Raw genomic sequence first — 15,771 nt, forward strand, 5'->3', positions numbered from 1 at the left:
ACTAAATAGTCTCTCAGAAGCAAACGCTTGTTAGAACTTTTTATTTTGAAATAATTCTACATTTACGAGAGAGTTGCAAAGACAGTACAGAATGTTCTCATACAGCCATCACTTAGTTCAGAGCTAAAACTTAAAGGCAGAATAGCTTTTACAGTGTCCCCTGCTTAACGTCCAGATACTAGCTATCTTTTAAAGTTGCCAAGGCCTTTGGATGGTTGGGTGCCTGCAGTGGTGGTGGTGTGGAGCACATAGATGCAGGCGCCTGTCCCAAGTAGGAGAGGAGTTGAAGCATCTGAACGAAGTTTTGAAGTAGCAGTGCTAGGCTGCATTTCCCACTTCTTAAGAAGGAAGAAGTATTTCTGGAGCCTCCCTATCTCTAATCAGATCTAGCCTGGTAGCTGCAACTGAATGCTGGAGAATCTGCTCAGTGTCTTTTGTTTGACCTGCTGTGGTTGGTTTGACCCTCCTCCCACTGTAGACACTTATTTTACTGAGGTACCTTATTCTTATGCGACATTAACTTGCAGTGGCATAAAAGGCCCACTGATAATACTTTCTTGGTCATTTAATTCCAATGCTTTATTCTTCACTGATAAATTTGATCTACTTTTTGGTGGAAAGGTTCTTCACCTGGAGTAAATGCACTTTTATGGATTCATTGTGGGCTTTATAGTGTGTAGGAGAATTTGAATTTTCTGAGGAGAGGATCCATAGATTTTATGAGATTTTTCAGGAGTGTGTGTAACCACTCCCAGCCCTCTCCCTCCTTCCCCAAATTAATAACCCTTCTGCTCCAGTGTGAGAAAGATAGCATGGAAAATGTCCAATGAGTTAAGACTGACATTCCACATTGCTAATGAGATTTTAAATGTATATTTATTCCCTATCAGTATATATTAGAATATACATGTCTCTATTAAGAATAAAATTAAATTATGCTCTTGCTTTAAATAAAATTACTTTAGGTTAATAAAATTTAAATTGCTGGTCAGGGAAATTAATTTTCCTTTTTTCTTTTATTATAACAGTGAAGTTCATTTTTTACAATTAGTTAAATATAACAGAATATCCCACTACAATCAAATAGCTTATAACCATGAAATTTCAGTAGGCACAAAGAAAAAAACATTACAGATTGTGTTACTTTTATGCTAGAAGTAAGGACAAAATGTCCGGGAAGTTTTAGATTATTGAGGGAAACTGATGGAAATGCTAATCTTGTATGTTTATAGGAGATTTTCATATTTCATTTTAGTATCCCTTCTGACTCCCAGATAAACACCAGCGAGAAAGCAGACTATGTCTTACCGAGTTGAGAATAATACTGTTTTTTTTAAGGCTATTTTATATCAATTATATTTTCTAGGTAATCATAAAATTTGATTATACAAAAGCAAGAAAAAATAGTCTTGTATATTTGATTGAGATTTCAGGAAACGTCATTTTGCCCCATGAAGCACCTGGTCCTTTAAAACAATGATGTGATAAGAAATAGAAAGCTGCACCTGTGGGAGAAGTTTGAAATATATTTTAAGGAAATATACCTTCCATTTTATGCCTTCCATAAAATAGAATAATTGGTTCATCATGAAAGACTGTGCACTTCTTATCCAGTTGTCTTAGTGTTATTCCATTGCGTCCTGAATTCATTTCTCTTATTCAGAGGGTATTTAAAGAAAGAACTACATTTTTAAAAGTCTGAGCCATTTTAACTGTAAAAGACATGATGATTTTGAAGAATCTATAGTGTATTGAAGAAGTTCTCATAGATTTGGTGACCAATTAAGACCAAACTCCTTTTCTTATTCTAGTATAGCACTTTGTCCAGACAGCAATATATCACATTGTTATTATAGCATCTGTCTGCACTGGGGCTGCTTAAGGGCAAAAATGGAATCCTATTCAATCTGTATTCTCATATTTAGCACAAATCGGTGTGTTCTCAACAGCTAGAACTCAGTAGATGCTGCTTAAGAGAACAAATTCACTTTCATTGAAATACCATCCCCTATATTCTCTAGCTGTGCTATCCAGTATGGTAGCTGCTAGCTCTGTGTGGCTAATGAACACTTGAAATGTGGCTAGTTTGAATTGAAATTTGTTATAAATATAAAATACACCCTAGATTTCAAAGACTTAGAATGTAAAATGAGTCATTAATATTTTTATGTTGATTCCATTTTGAAATGGGGATTTTTTAATATTTTTGATTAAATAAGACATCATTAAAAATGAGTCCACGTATTTCTTTTTGCTTTTTTTTAATGTGGCTGGTAGATAATTTAAAACTACATTGTGGTTTGTGTTAAATTTCCATTTGACACTGCTGTTCTGAAGCAAAAGTTGGTAAATGACGGCCCTGGGACCGTATCTGGCCAATTTTTATATGCCCAATGAGCTAAGAACGGTTTTTATATTTTTTAAGGCTTGTAAAAAAAAAAAGTAAGTATATGCAACAGAGACTATATGTGATATGCAAAGCCTAGAATATTACTATCTGGCCTTTAATATAAAAAGTTTGTCTCTCCCTGTTCTAAAGAAATTATGAGGATATAACTCATGGTTTTTACCCTCTAGCATCTTGTATAGTTTAGTGGAAATAACCTTTTTGAAATGTTACGTAACACAGTTGAAGTGTTATTAAGTGATAGTGTATGTGTTCAGGCACCATATGTAGGAGTGGACCAGACGTAGACTTGAAGGATGAGGCGATTTTGGCAGGAAGAGTGGTGGGTATGGTGATGTGTTTCCCAGATCCCCCTACAAAGAATTTCTTGCTCTCTTGGCTGCTGGGAACATTACCAGCCCTTTTGGGGGCTGCCATTGTAGAGAGCCACCTTGCCCAAGGTCACACCCTCCCCAGGGTGGCAGATACTCAGTGAGTGATCTGGGTGGAGTATAATGGCCTCACCATTTCAGCAAGCCTGAGACAACTCTGAAGGGCCACAGAGCTTATGGAAGTGTTGGGTGAAGCTGTCATAGCTCAACTTCTCCCTCTTCCCAATTCTGCATCCTTCCTCTCCTTTCCTCAGGTTTTGATCCCCGAGGCATTTACTAGTAAATGTTCTGCACACTTGTATCTCAGCCTACTACCCAGAGAATCCAGCGTGCACCGGGCAGCAAGGGGAAGAGTATTCCACTTGTTGAGAGTTGAGGAAACAAAGGGACAGAGGCAAGAACAAATAAAGGCTCCAGGGGGATAGTGAAATTAATTACCTGCATGGTGTTTGTGTTTGAAATGATAGACTGTAAGATTGCCAAAAGGGCTTTTTCCTGGGGAGAACAGAAAGCTTTTTGAGCAGGGATATGGCATGAAGAAAACGGTGCTTCAGGGGACTTAATCTAGTAAAGAGAAGTGTGGATTATAGGAAACAAAATTGTTAAAGGAGTGTATATCCCTTTTTTTGCCAGTTTTTCAGCAGTGCCTGATTTTGTGGGCTGTCAGTGAGTGATGATTGAATACTTTGTTTAACTAAAACCGTATTAGTTGAGATTTGAGACTTGAAATTATTCTGGCGATGTGTTCCTTTGGATCTCTTCTGAAGGCTGGATCAGGTTCCCTGCCTTTAGTCTATTCCTGAAGAGGGCGGGAAGAGTGCCCTGCTGGAGTGTCCTGGGCTCGTCCACAGGCTGCCTGGCATTTTACCCCCTCCAGTTTTTCCGAATACCAGCTGACACAGCTGAGCCACCTCTTGCCGGTTGAGTTTGCTGTGGCCACTTTCTTCTCTTCTACAGGGAAAATAGACGTGCCCACAGCCATAATCAGAAGGGCAAAACTGAATTGGGTGGTCTCCCTGGGTAGGTAGACGGCACAGCTTACCTGGGGCCCCTTGTGTTTCCTTCACAGTTTTACCCCTTTGTCTGGTTTGGAGGGAAGTGTTTTTGTTTTTGTTGTTGTTCTTTGTAGATCTGAAGGAGTTGGTTATTTGATATTGCTATTTAGAGCTAAGGAGGAGAAGCCTTTGTTACTAGGGCCGGGAAGGGCGGCACAAGACTAGGCTTGGAATTAGGCAAACAGGGGCAGCATCAGAGGCTCTTCTGGAGTTGGAATAGCCTGCTCTCTTACCACTGTTGCAGTTCCGAGAACCAGCAGGAAATAGAAATATTATATTATATGGTAATTTTCTCAGCCTGAAAGGATTTATCCTCCCTTGGCCTTTGTTATGAATTGCTGGAATTTACATTACTTAAATTTCATTGACAAAAGCAAAGATGGGCAACGTACAATTATGAGCTTATTAAAAATAACCCTTTGACAGGGCAGTGAAATGGTTGCCTGTTTAAAGTTGGCAGAATTTCTTAGGGTGTTTTATAAAAAGCAGCCTCAGTCTTGGCTGGCTGTGGTCAGTCCTCTGAAGTAAATTCAGTTTCAGTTGCCCATTGAATATTATATGCTTGTGTTTCCACAGAAACAATTTTGTAAAATTTGGTATTCAGAAAGTACCAGATGGAGATATTATGGACAAACAGGAATGTAAGATGCTTAAGTACATAGTCATTTGAAATGAAATAAACAAATAGTAGAACTAGCTTCTTAACATGACTCATAATTCCCAAGCAACGTTTGCATTATAAAAATATCTAGTAGTTTTCTTAAAAGAATGACTGTTTCTTGCTCATAAATCTCTTCCTAAAAGTTGGTGCCTTTGGTTTATCAAACCACAAGTTAAGACATGTATATATATATTTTTTATTATTATTGAGTTTATAATAGTTTACATCAATGTGAGATTTCAGTTGCACGTTATTTCTTGACTGTCACCACATAAGTGCTCCCCTTCACCCCCTGTGCCCACTGCCTACCCTGCTTCCCCTGGTAACTGCTGAACTGTTTTCTTTGTCTATGTGCTTGTTCATGTTCCACATATGAGTGAGATCATCTGGTGTTTGTCTTTCTCAGTCTGGCTTATTTCACTTAGCATAATTCCCTCCAGGTCCTTCTGTGTAGTTGCAAATGCAACGAATTTGTCTTTTTTTATGGTTGAGTAGTATTCCATTGTATATGTATACCACACCTTCTTTATCCATTCATCACTTGATGGGCACTTGGATTGTTTCCAAGGACATGTATATATTTTAATGAATGCAGATACATAGGAGTGACTCTCTTAATTTAAATTTGTATCAGAACAATTTGGTCTTTACACTCAAAATTTATTTTGTGTATACTCTCTATTTAACTATGTCGGAGTTCCCAAAGTATGTTTTGTTTTGTATAGGGCTACTTTTTTATTTCCCATAAATTGTATTATCTCTGTTGGGGATGGGAACAAGATGATTACAGATGATGTAAATCACTTTTCAGGCATGAAAGGAGATGGGAAAGTGGGGCAGAACGGAGAGGGAAGGAGTCTGCTGGTGTCACCTGTCTTCTAGAGCTTTTGAACTGATAATAGAGCAGAGTTAACCTCTTGATAAACCTTAGGTTGAATGCTTGAGTACCCATGACATAGTAGTAAAAGGAACCTACGGTGCTTAAATATGTCAGTGTTTTTCTCAGAATACATTGTCTGGAAAGTAAAATCTGGATAGTGCAGGTATGTGAGCAGCGTTACGGTTAATAAGTAAGAAAAAGATATCAGATAAGCAGGATAAAGTAGCATTTTACATGACGGCTTTTGCTTTAATTTCATGGCATGGAAGAGATATAGCTCCACCTCCTCTGTTTGCTAGAAAACACCCTCTGCACCTCTGGTCTGTTCAGGCTGGTTCCTTAATCAATCTCCTATAACCTCCTATACATGGAGTCGTAGCATATGTGTTTTTAGTTGCTGGGATCCCAATATTTCCGTTCGTATTAAATTAATGGAACCTTTAAGACTTTAAGAATATACCAGTGAGGTATATCATTTCCTAGGGGCGGTTTGACAATATCTGTCTAATTGAAATATAGATACAGCCGTTGATTCACACTTCTAGAATGACATAATCCCAAAAATGTATGTGTATAGGATATTTTTTGAAGCATTGTTTGGTGATAGTAAAAAGTGGACACACCCTCTGTGTCTGTCAGTTGGAGACTGAGTAAATAAATTATGGCACCTGTGCCTCTAAGTTACTGACTGCCAAGTTAAAAAGATGATGTGAACGTGTGTGGAAGGGTATACAAGACATATCACTAGATGAAAGAAAAGCAAATTGCAGAACAGTTTATATAGTGTGATCTAATGTATGTAAATAAAAAAAGTGTCTGGGTCTATAGCTGTGTTTCCTGTCGCAAAATATGTCCAGAAGGACATCCAGGTACTTTTGGAGAGTGAGATTGAGGGAGCTGGGGTGGAGAAGAGGGGATTGTCATGTTTAGTTTCTTTTTCATACTGTTTGAATTGTTTTAGTGGTAAATATATTTGTAAAATATTTTAAATTTAAATATAGACCACTGATATAAAAATGCATAGAATACTAACAATGATGATATTTATTGAGTGCTTATTAGCTATTGCATACATGTGGCATATATCTACTCACCAAATTATCACGGAAACCCTGCCAGGTAGATCTCCTGTGATCCTTGTTTTATAGATGGTGAATCTGAGGCACAGAGATCTGTGGTTATATGTCCAAGTCAGTGTGTGAGGAAAGAGTCGAGTGAAAGCGCTGGGTGTAGGTATTGAATGAACATTACCATTTATAAATGATCTCTCCTCTGTGACCGAGAAGACTAACATGGTGGCTCGCTAGTTTAGTGAGCAGGAAGGAAAGGGAAGGTGGGTTCTTTTACCCTGTGACTTCCTCAGTGGTTCTTAGGAGTTTAATTCAAGGAGAAAATGGGCTTTGATAAATTCCAAGGACTTCTATGTGAGGGAGTCATTTCCAGGGGAAAAAACCAGCCATGCTTTGGAATTGTCTGTAGGTATTTCAAAACAGAGAGGTATTCTATGAGTCATTTCTCCTAAGAACTGGCCTAGTGTAGTCAGAAAGAATCCTTCTCATATTTTCCAAGATTATTGGTGGGTTGAGAGATGCTAACAAATGGTTTTCTCTCTTGCAGTAGTTATCCAAGTACAGGAAGGAGAAAAATAGCTGCTAGGCCAGGGCCCTGAGTGCATTTTAGAACAGTGACCCTTCATTCAACAGATGTTTATTGTGTACCTCAGGAACCTACAATTAATATATTTTTACAGCTAAATTCAAACTCCTCGGACCTTCAAAATCCTCCGTAATCTCTTCCCTTTTTATCTGTTAACCCCTTCCCTCACTGTTCTCCAGTACACTCCCTCACCTTATCTGGCCTCTTCCTGCTGGCTTCTCAGTCATTCCCCTGTACTGCCTTTGCCAGGAAATGAACTCCTTTAGCGCAGGGTCGTCTGTTTGTCCTTAGTGTCCTGCTACAGGTAACAGTGCCTGTAGTCTAGGAGACTTGTGGCTGTTCAACAAGTGAGTGAATAAGTGCATCCATCTTTGTCTCCATGCTCTTGCACGTATGCATTTCCATATGTAGGTTTTTGTCTTCCTTTCTCTGTTCAACCTTCTCAAAACCTTTAGACCAGCGGCAGTGTCCTTGTGCAGAGACCCTCAGTATCACTGACTTCCTGGCTCAGATGCAACAGGTCCTGCTGCCTCCTGTACCAACTCCAGACTCCTTTGCACTTAGGGACATTGAGCTTCCTTGTACATCTGAATGTTATTTCTTATTAGGCTGGTTTTCAGACTACCTCAAAGCACACTTACACATTATCTTCTCTGTGGCCTGTGATGGGAACATCTTTCTGTTAGATGCAAGAGTTGAGAGCATGGCCTCTGGACAGATGACCTGAATTCAAATCCTGCTCCCTCCTAGCTGTATCAAGTTTCTCAGCCTCAGTTTCCTCCTTTAAAAAGAAGGAAAGTAACAGAGTCCTGCGTCTAATAATATTGTGAGGACTGAATAATCTATTTTAGTGTTTAGCACAGTTCCTGGCTTATCATAAGCACTCAGTAAATGTTATTGATTATGACTGAGTTGCTTCTGTGTACATTTTGTCTCATCTGTGATGAAGACGACAAGGCAGGGGCTGCTCCTGGACCACGCAAGTACAGTTACTTAATAGCTGTTGTTGACAGATTATTAGTAAGATGGATGATAAACACCTTCAAGAGGTAAGGGAGTGACTGAAATCATTATAAGTGATTGTGTAGAGACATTAATTCCTCTCTCTTGCATCTTGGCGGGTCCACTAATTTATAAAACAAACTGTTGTCGATTGCTTACTGTGTACCAGGCACCATTCTAGGCCCTGGTGATAGAGCAGGGATCAAAACAGAGGAAAATGCTGTCTTCATGGAGCTTACATTTAGTTATGAGTAAAATATGGTATGTGAAATGGTTATAAAGGCTGTGGAAAAAATGAAGCAACAGAGGGGGCTAATGAGGATACATGTATAAGTGTTTGTTGGGGTGTGTGTGCCTGTCTGTCTGTCTGGGGGTGTGGGTTGCAATTTTAAATATGGGGGTTAGCAAAGACCTCACTTAGTACGGCACACTTAGAAAAAGCTCTGAGGGAGGTAAAGGAATAACCATGTGTACCTGTGGGAAGAACTTTCTAAGCAGAGGGATCAGGAAGTGCAAAGGTCCTGAGCCAGTAGCATACCTGGTATGTCCAGGGAACGGCAATGAGGCCAGTGTCTTTGGAGCACAGTGAGTTGGAGAGAGAGAAATAGGAGATGACATAAAGCCGTGGTGGTGGTGGGGGCTGCAGATGATGAAGGACACTGCAGATCCTAACAAGACCTGTGTCCTTTGTGCTGTCTGAGATGGGGAGCCTTTGGAAAGTTTTGTGTGAAGGGGTGGCATTCTGTGATTTAGGTTGTGGCGGGAGGACTCTGGCTGCTGTGTTGGACGCAGAAGGGAGTGAGGCAGGAGCAGGGAGACACGTTGGAGGCTATCTATGGCAGTGATCTGGGAGAGGCATAATGCCAGCGTGGGCCGGGGGGGTTGGAGTGGTGGTGCTGAGATGTGGCTGGATTCTGGTTATATTTTGAAAGCATAGCCAATAGGAGCTGCTGACAATTGGGTATGGGGTATGAGGGGAAGAGAGGAGTCAAGGATAAGACTTTTGGCCTAAGCAACTTAGAAGGATGGAGTTGTTATTTATTGAGATGGGAAAGACTGAAGGAACAGTAGGTTTGCAGAGAAAACAAGAGCTAAATTTTGACGTGTTAAATTGGCATGCCTTTTAGACATTCACATGGAGATAGGGAGCTGACCTTTGGATATAGTCTGGAATTTGGGGGAGAGGTCAGGGCTGGAGATAGAAATTTGGGTTTGTCAATATATAGGAAGTATTTGAAATGCTGAGATTGGATAGTTAATTAGTTGGCAAATGCCTCCTGATTTTGCCACACCTTTTTAAAAATTAGTTTCTCTATCTGTATTTTACTCGTTCTTCTTACCCATCTTCTCACCCTACAAAGTCCAAAGTGGCAGTGGTATTGCCATTTATCATCCAACCTGGGGGATGTGGAGGAGCATTCTACTTTTTTTTTCTCATTTTGAGTGTCAGAATAAACACTCATTTTAGTGAGATGAAGGATTCTTCTGGATGACTCTTAGTTGTGATCAGATCATGTTCTAAATAGAAAGTTGGAAACTTATTTTCATGTTTCTTTTGTTAGCCGTATTTATTTTTGTATCATCTGTGTGCTAAGCAAGATCTGTCCATCCATGAATCAGCCTATAAACGTGTAGAACACTATGTACCTGTGCTGGGATGACATAAGAGACATATTGCTGTAAGTTTCTGGCCTCAAGAAACTTGCTAATCAGTGGAGAGCCTGGACTCACCCAGGTAAACCAATTAGAGCACAATGTAAGACAGAATTGAATTGTGCCTTGGGTTGTGTAATTTAGCAGTATAAGGAGAAGCTTATTAAAATTAACCCTTGGATATTTTGACCATGTTCTGATAAATTGCTCTCTTTTTATCACGTATGGATTGGGTGGAGCAAAGGGCAAGATAGAGTGCACAGGAGAGGGTTTTGTCCTCCTGTTGTCAGGGACCCCACAGGTCTTGGTGATACCTTTGAGAGGTGTTAGAGCCGCTTGCTCCTTCTCACAAAGGTTAATGAGCCTGTGACCCACATTCCCAAAGCCAGAACCTCTTGTAAACCCAGATGTTGACTTTTTCATTCATAGAAACACCCACTTTTGAGAAATAGATAAAACATTTTTTAGTGAATTGCTGGTTGCCTCTTATGCTTGACTATTAAATTCTCAAAATAAAAACACATTGGTGACATTTGGAGAGGAGCTTCATTGCAAGAGCTGAAAGCATTAGCGAAAGCTAGTATTAATGCTTCATTAATAAATCAGCAGTGGGTAAGAAACTAGATCTTCCTTTTCCTGAAGACTTTAATGTATCTCCATGCTCCATTTGTCTAGGGGTCAGGAAACTCCTAAAGTTTGAGGTCAGACGATATCATATGGTGTTTCCATTCTCTGGACAGATTGGCTGATTCTTACACCCCTGGATTAATCCACCTAGGTTGGATAACCTAGCTGACTGACATGGATAATGAATGCATCCTTTATTTTCATATGAGGTTTTTTAAGACTAACAGGAGAGGTTTGTATATAGAGAAGTGGAGAGTTTTGGCTTTTGCTTGGTAATGCTAGTCTAGCATCAATAAGTGAGGGAGAATGGATACATTAAAACTCATTTTCATTTAGCTTTGGAATGCTTAATAGAATGGTTTTGTAGTAGATAATGTCTTTTTAATTGGGTTCATTTTAGTAGATAGTAAAATTAGAAGATGTTATTTAAGTGGTGTAAGAAAGTCTAAAACATTTCCTTTGGATAATCCCCAAACAGCTTTAATCTAGACAAGTGAAAACATTTTTACTGATAATATGATATTGTTTTATTTTTGTGCTTATGTTTGGTTGTAGTCATATCTGACCTCAGAATTCACGGGACATGCTTTTGAATTCTTAGGTCCTGAGCAGAAATTTTCAGTAGAACCCCACTAACCTTTCAAAAACCAAACATTTCCATCCTAGTTGGAATTCAAGGAATATGAGTAACAATTAGATCCAAGGAGAAGGGAACTATGGTATTAATCCTTTCTCCTCTGCCACTTGCTGCCTTTGCTTGATGTTTCCATTTTCTCTTAAGGATCAGAACCAGAGGACTATTTGAGTCTTAGGAAGTGAGTAGCTGATCTTTAGCAAGGGCCTAACTGAAACTACCAATAAAAGGCAGTATTTTATTGGGTCCTCTCCAAATACCTTACACCAATAAAATCTCAAAAAATCTGTTAACATTTTGGAATTTAGCTGAACTAGCTAAGTCTTTCTTTGGCTTTCTTGACTTCTAGGCTGGGCTCCTAGGAATTTTTTATGGGAGCTTTGGAGCCCATAAACTTTACAAATGTTGCTTCTGACAACATAACGACACCACCCTGGGAAGGACTGCTGCCCAAGGTTATTTAGGGTTGGCTTTCTTATCCTGACCCCTTACTCAGCATTCTTCCTTGCCCATAGTTCTGTTCTGTGGATGTATCTGTCAGAAAGATTAGCTCAGAACCAGTTTACAGTTAGCTGTGTAGACTTGTTTTATTTATTTTTCTACATCTCCTGTGGGTCAGAGGGAGTATAAATGACTTCCTGTGGGTTCCTGCCTGAATAAGGAAGTAAAAGCTTTCATGAACCCTATGACTTCATGAAAACCATTATAAGCACTTCTACAAATTACATTACTAGAACTCGAAACAAGATTCGTTTTAAATGATAGTCAGTGAAGATAATATTCCTAAGAATGATAAAATTCATACACTTGTATTCAGGGACTATATTAGTATATTGTACTTATATTTGGTTACAGCCATACACACAGATGTTTTGTGTATGTATGTTTTCTATAAATATTTAGTGCAACTGGAATTAGCACTGTGTAAATGTAAATCATCAAAATTTAATATTACTCAAAAAGTTCACAAAGTGAAGATTATAGACATATTTTTATTTAGTGAATTATATTGTCAAGTTGATATTACTTATTTTAGATATATTTTATCAGGAGGAGTAAGGATACCTGTTTTCATCCTCTTCAGATGGGGTTCAGTTGGTGTTTTGTTGTATAAATGGAAGAAACTTGATCAACAGAGAACACTGATGCAGGGACAAGACACCTGGAATTCATGAGGAACTTTGAGTGCTATATACATATATTGTGTGTGTGTGTGTAACTTTGAGAGAGAATCTTAGAGAACAAGAGGTTGCAGATTGAGATACTTAGCAAGGACTCTTAAATTATTCAGTGATTTCCACAGCGGCATTTTAAGTCTTACGTATGTAATTGTGTCACGGTTAACTTTATTCTTCTCATGTATCGCCATTTTTCTTTGTCCTTTTCTCAGAAGTAAGAAGAGAATTTCATTAAAGCACAATACAGAATCATATTCATTGGCCACACTTCACAGAAGAGTCATTGTGTAATTTGGCCATTTTCCCTCACCACCCATTTGAGCAGTGTGGGAGATGTAATTGGGATTTCCCCAGCCATTCAGGAACATTTATTGATCTTTTAAATGTAGATGCAGGCATAGAATGAGGGTAGCCCAGCAAAGTGTACTCAGCCTGATGGCATTGCCTTTCATTCCCACCCTCAGACTGTGCACTTCTTTCTACCTAGTTTTACAGTTTAGGAGACATAATTAGCTTTAATCTTATAAGGTATATGTCTTCACGTTCTAAACTATTGGTAGAGCAGAGATGGTACCTAAGTCTAGGAATCTATGCAGAACAGGTAAGGTTTTCAGTCTTCCAGTTTTCAAAATATGTTGTGATGGATCATCCGTATCTTTTAAACTTTAATAGAGAATGTTCCATTCTTTAACAGTATCTTTTGGTGACAGTGATGACGGTGAATTTCATTAATGCATTTGGGTTGTTGTGGATACAGAGCACTCTATTAAGGAATATTCTGTGTTGTAAATCCCAAGACAATCGTGAATCTTAATTACTCTGTGCTTGTAATGGTAACTTCTTTAGTGCAGTAAAATAATCTTAGTTTATGTCTAAGGGTTGTGAGTCTCAGGGCATTCAGAAACAGTCCCTTTCGTATTTCCTGTGTGGTCTATTACCTATTAATAGAGAAATTTTCAGAGCGAGGGACTGGCTCATAACAATGGAGAAACTAATGCCATGTATAGAACTGCAGTTGTTGAATTTCAGTCTCACATCCAGCACAATACACAGTGCACAGAGAAATCAAGGAATATGTTTGGAATGTGTTAATTCAAGATAAAGCCTGCTTAGGACTGATCTGGAAATTGTTCAACGTTAGTAAGAAAATATTAGCTATTTTAAAGGGGAGGAGGTCTAATTATCATCACACATGGCAGAAGGAGGAGGCAGTTGCTGGGAAATGCCCAATAATGTAGAAATCACTGAAGAGACATTTTGAAAAATAGGACTTTGTTTATTAAATAATAATAATAATAATATTTCCAATTCTTCTATTGCCTCAGTTTCCCCAAAGTAGTAATTGTTTGGAGACGTGAGACCAGAGATCAGTGGGGCACAGATCTGCTCAGGAAGACGTTCATTACTACAATTGGGAACTCATTTTCCTTTATTTCACAAATCACCTCCTTATGCATCCTGGAGCCTTGCCCTGTAGATTCCTTGCTAGATGCCATAGGAATTCAGATGAGATGTTTTATTGGCCAGGGTGGCACGGGTTATAGACCTGTCGCCTTTTGTTCTCCTCTCAGAATTTAGTCGCTACCTTCACCAGTATGAATGTGAGTGGGGTTGCATAGAAGGTAAAAATCATGCTAAACTGTACCAGAATCTTCTTTTGCTTTCCTTGGTTGTCACGATTTGAACTTTGCAACGTTGTGTTCTTTTCTTTGGTTTAACTCTCTTTGGTTCATCTTATTGTTCTTGGTCTGGCTTCATTTTGTCATTTTTACATGGATGCTCTCCCATGTCACCCCCTTCTCCCACCATGGCATTCATGGTATTTAAACTTAAGTTGATGCTAATGCCTATTTAGTAGCTTTGCTATTTGCTCAACAAATATTTGTTGAACGCCTGGCACTCTTCCAGACTTTGGAAAAACGGTGGTGAACACAAGTTCCTTGCCTTCAAGAAGTTAATGTTTTAGTGCTAGTGGAAGAATGGTAGTGGATGGGAACAGATTTCTTTTAAGCAAGTAATCAAATAAACACATGATCATTTCAGATTGTGTTGGGGGTGCTGAAGGAAATAAACAGGTTGAGGTGATTCAGATTGATAGGATGATAGCACGGCTGCTTGAGAAAGAGTAGTAAGAGAAGTTGTGTTGGTAATGTTTGAGCAGAGGCCTGAATGATGAGAAGGAGCTACCCATGGAAAAAGCAAGAGAAGAACATTTAAGCCAGAGAGAAAAAAGAAAAAGTCCCTGAGATAAGAATAAGAAGGGCAGGATGGAGGGAAAGAAAGGGTAGTAGTGTGTCTGAAGTATAATGAGCAGAAAGGCTTGTGGAATAAAATGAGGTTGAAAAGATAGGGAGTGATGGGTTTGTGTAGGAAGTCACAGGCCTTGAGTCTTAGGTTGGGTTCCCCAAGAAAGAGACTCTGAGGTGGAGATGTACCTGAAGGAAGGTACTAGGGGATTTCCTATGGATCAAATCAACATCTTTGAGGGAGTGAGGATAGGCGACTGGGCAGCGTTAGGAGATGGAATTGTCATAGAGCCCAAGAAAGGCCTCAGTCTATCTTATAGTAGGCTCTGGAGTGGGGTTGGCCCTTTCAAATTGTCCCACCTTTGGGTAAGGTGGCTGGGTCTTTATTGCCTGTGCCTGGACTGTCAATAGATACAGGCGTGACTTTCCTCAGCTAAGGCAGCTCACAATTCCTGGAGAAGGACCCAGCTGAGAGCCAGCCACCTCCAACAATCCCAGCAGCTAAGGAGTGGGTGCCTTGGTCCTGAAGAGTGGTACCACAGCATTTATCACACCATGGGAAAGGGTCCAATACTGATGGTTCAGCTTGTTTCTCAGAGCACTGTTTACATTTATATTTTTAGATACTTGGTAAAAATTGAGATGACAACAGACCCAGTTACACATGCACACACATAATTATATGTGTGTATGTAAAGTTGGCTCATTAACATATATGTGTATACTTGTGTGTTTTAAAGACAGAACTTGGCGTGGAGGGAATTCAGCATCAAACAACTTTGTTCTACTTCAGGGTGAAGCTGACAGAGGACAGGAAAAGCAGCAGGGATTGGAGAAGTCTTCCTCCTGCCTTCTCCCCTCTCTTCCTCTTCTCTTTTGTTCTAATTTATCCTTTTAACCATTTTTTCAAACGTCTTCATCCCTCTTTTGGTATGTTAACCTTTTTTTGCTCTTTTTTTCTTCCATGGTCACTTTTTTGGTATAGGAGTGGTTCTGAAAGAGACTGAAGACAGGGTTATAAATCCATCTTGACTGTTCAGACAAGAACCAATGCTGATGTGGCTTAGGGCAGTGGAAGTTGGAAGGCAAAGATGAGATGGATTTGAGAGACATTTCAGGGTCAGAAAGTTGACAGTTCCATGACTGAAGACAGGGATGAAGGAAAGCACAGAGTAAAAGGGAAAGGAGCAAATTTGGGAGCAGGAACCAGAAGAGGATGAGTTCTGGTCTGTGAAGAATGTTTCTGAGGTCCTTGCAGGACAGCTGTGTGAAGAGGGACCTCTGGCAGCTGAAGATGTTTGGAAATCAGAATAGAAGTCAGGCTAGAGACATGAATTTTAGAAACATCTACATGGAGAAGATAATTGTGTAAATGGATGGTTTACTATGCTATTTTTATTT

The 15,771-nt window shown here is 39.3% G+C and overlaps 1 protein-coding gene across 50 annotated transcripts in view; it reads left to right on the top strand.

The window, feature by feature from the left end:
• CAMK2D (calcium/calmodulin dependent protein kinase II delta) overlaps window positions 1-15,771 on the top strand; it is a 292,744-nt gene that overhangs the window by 56,458 nt on the left and 220,515 nt on the right. The window lies entirely within an intron of this gene.

Source organism: Equus przewalskii, chromosome 2, assembly GCF_037783145.1.
Source record: "Equus przewalskii isolate Varuska chromosome 2, EquPr2, whole genome shotgun sequence".
Classification (NCBI taxonomy): Eukaryota; Metazoa; Chordata; class Mammalia; order Perissodactyla; family Equidae; genus Equus; species Equus przewalskii.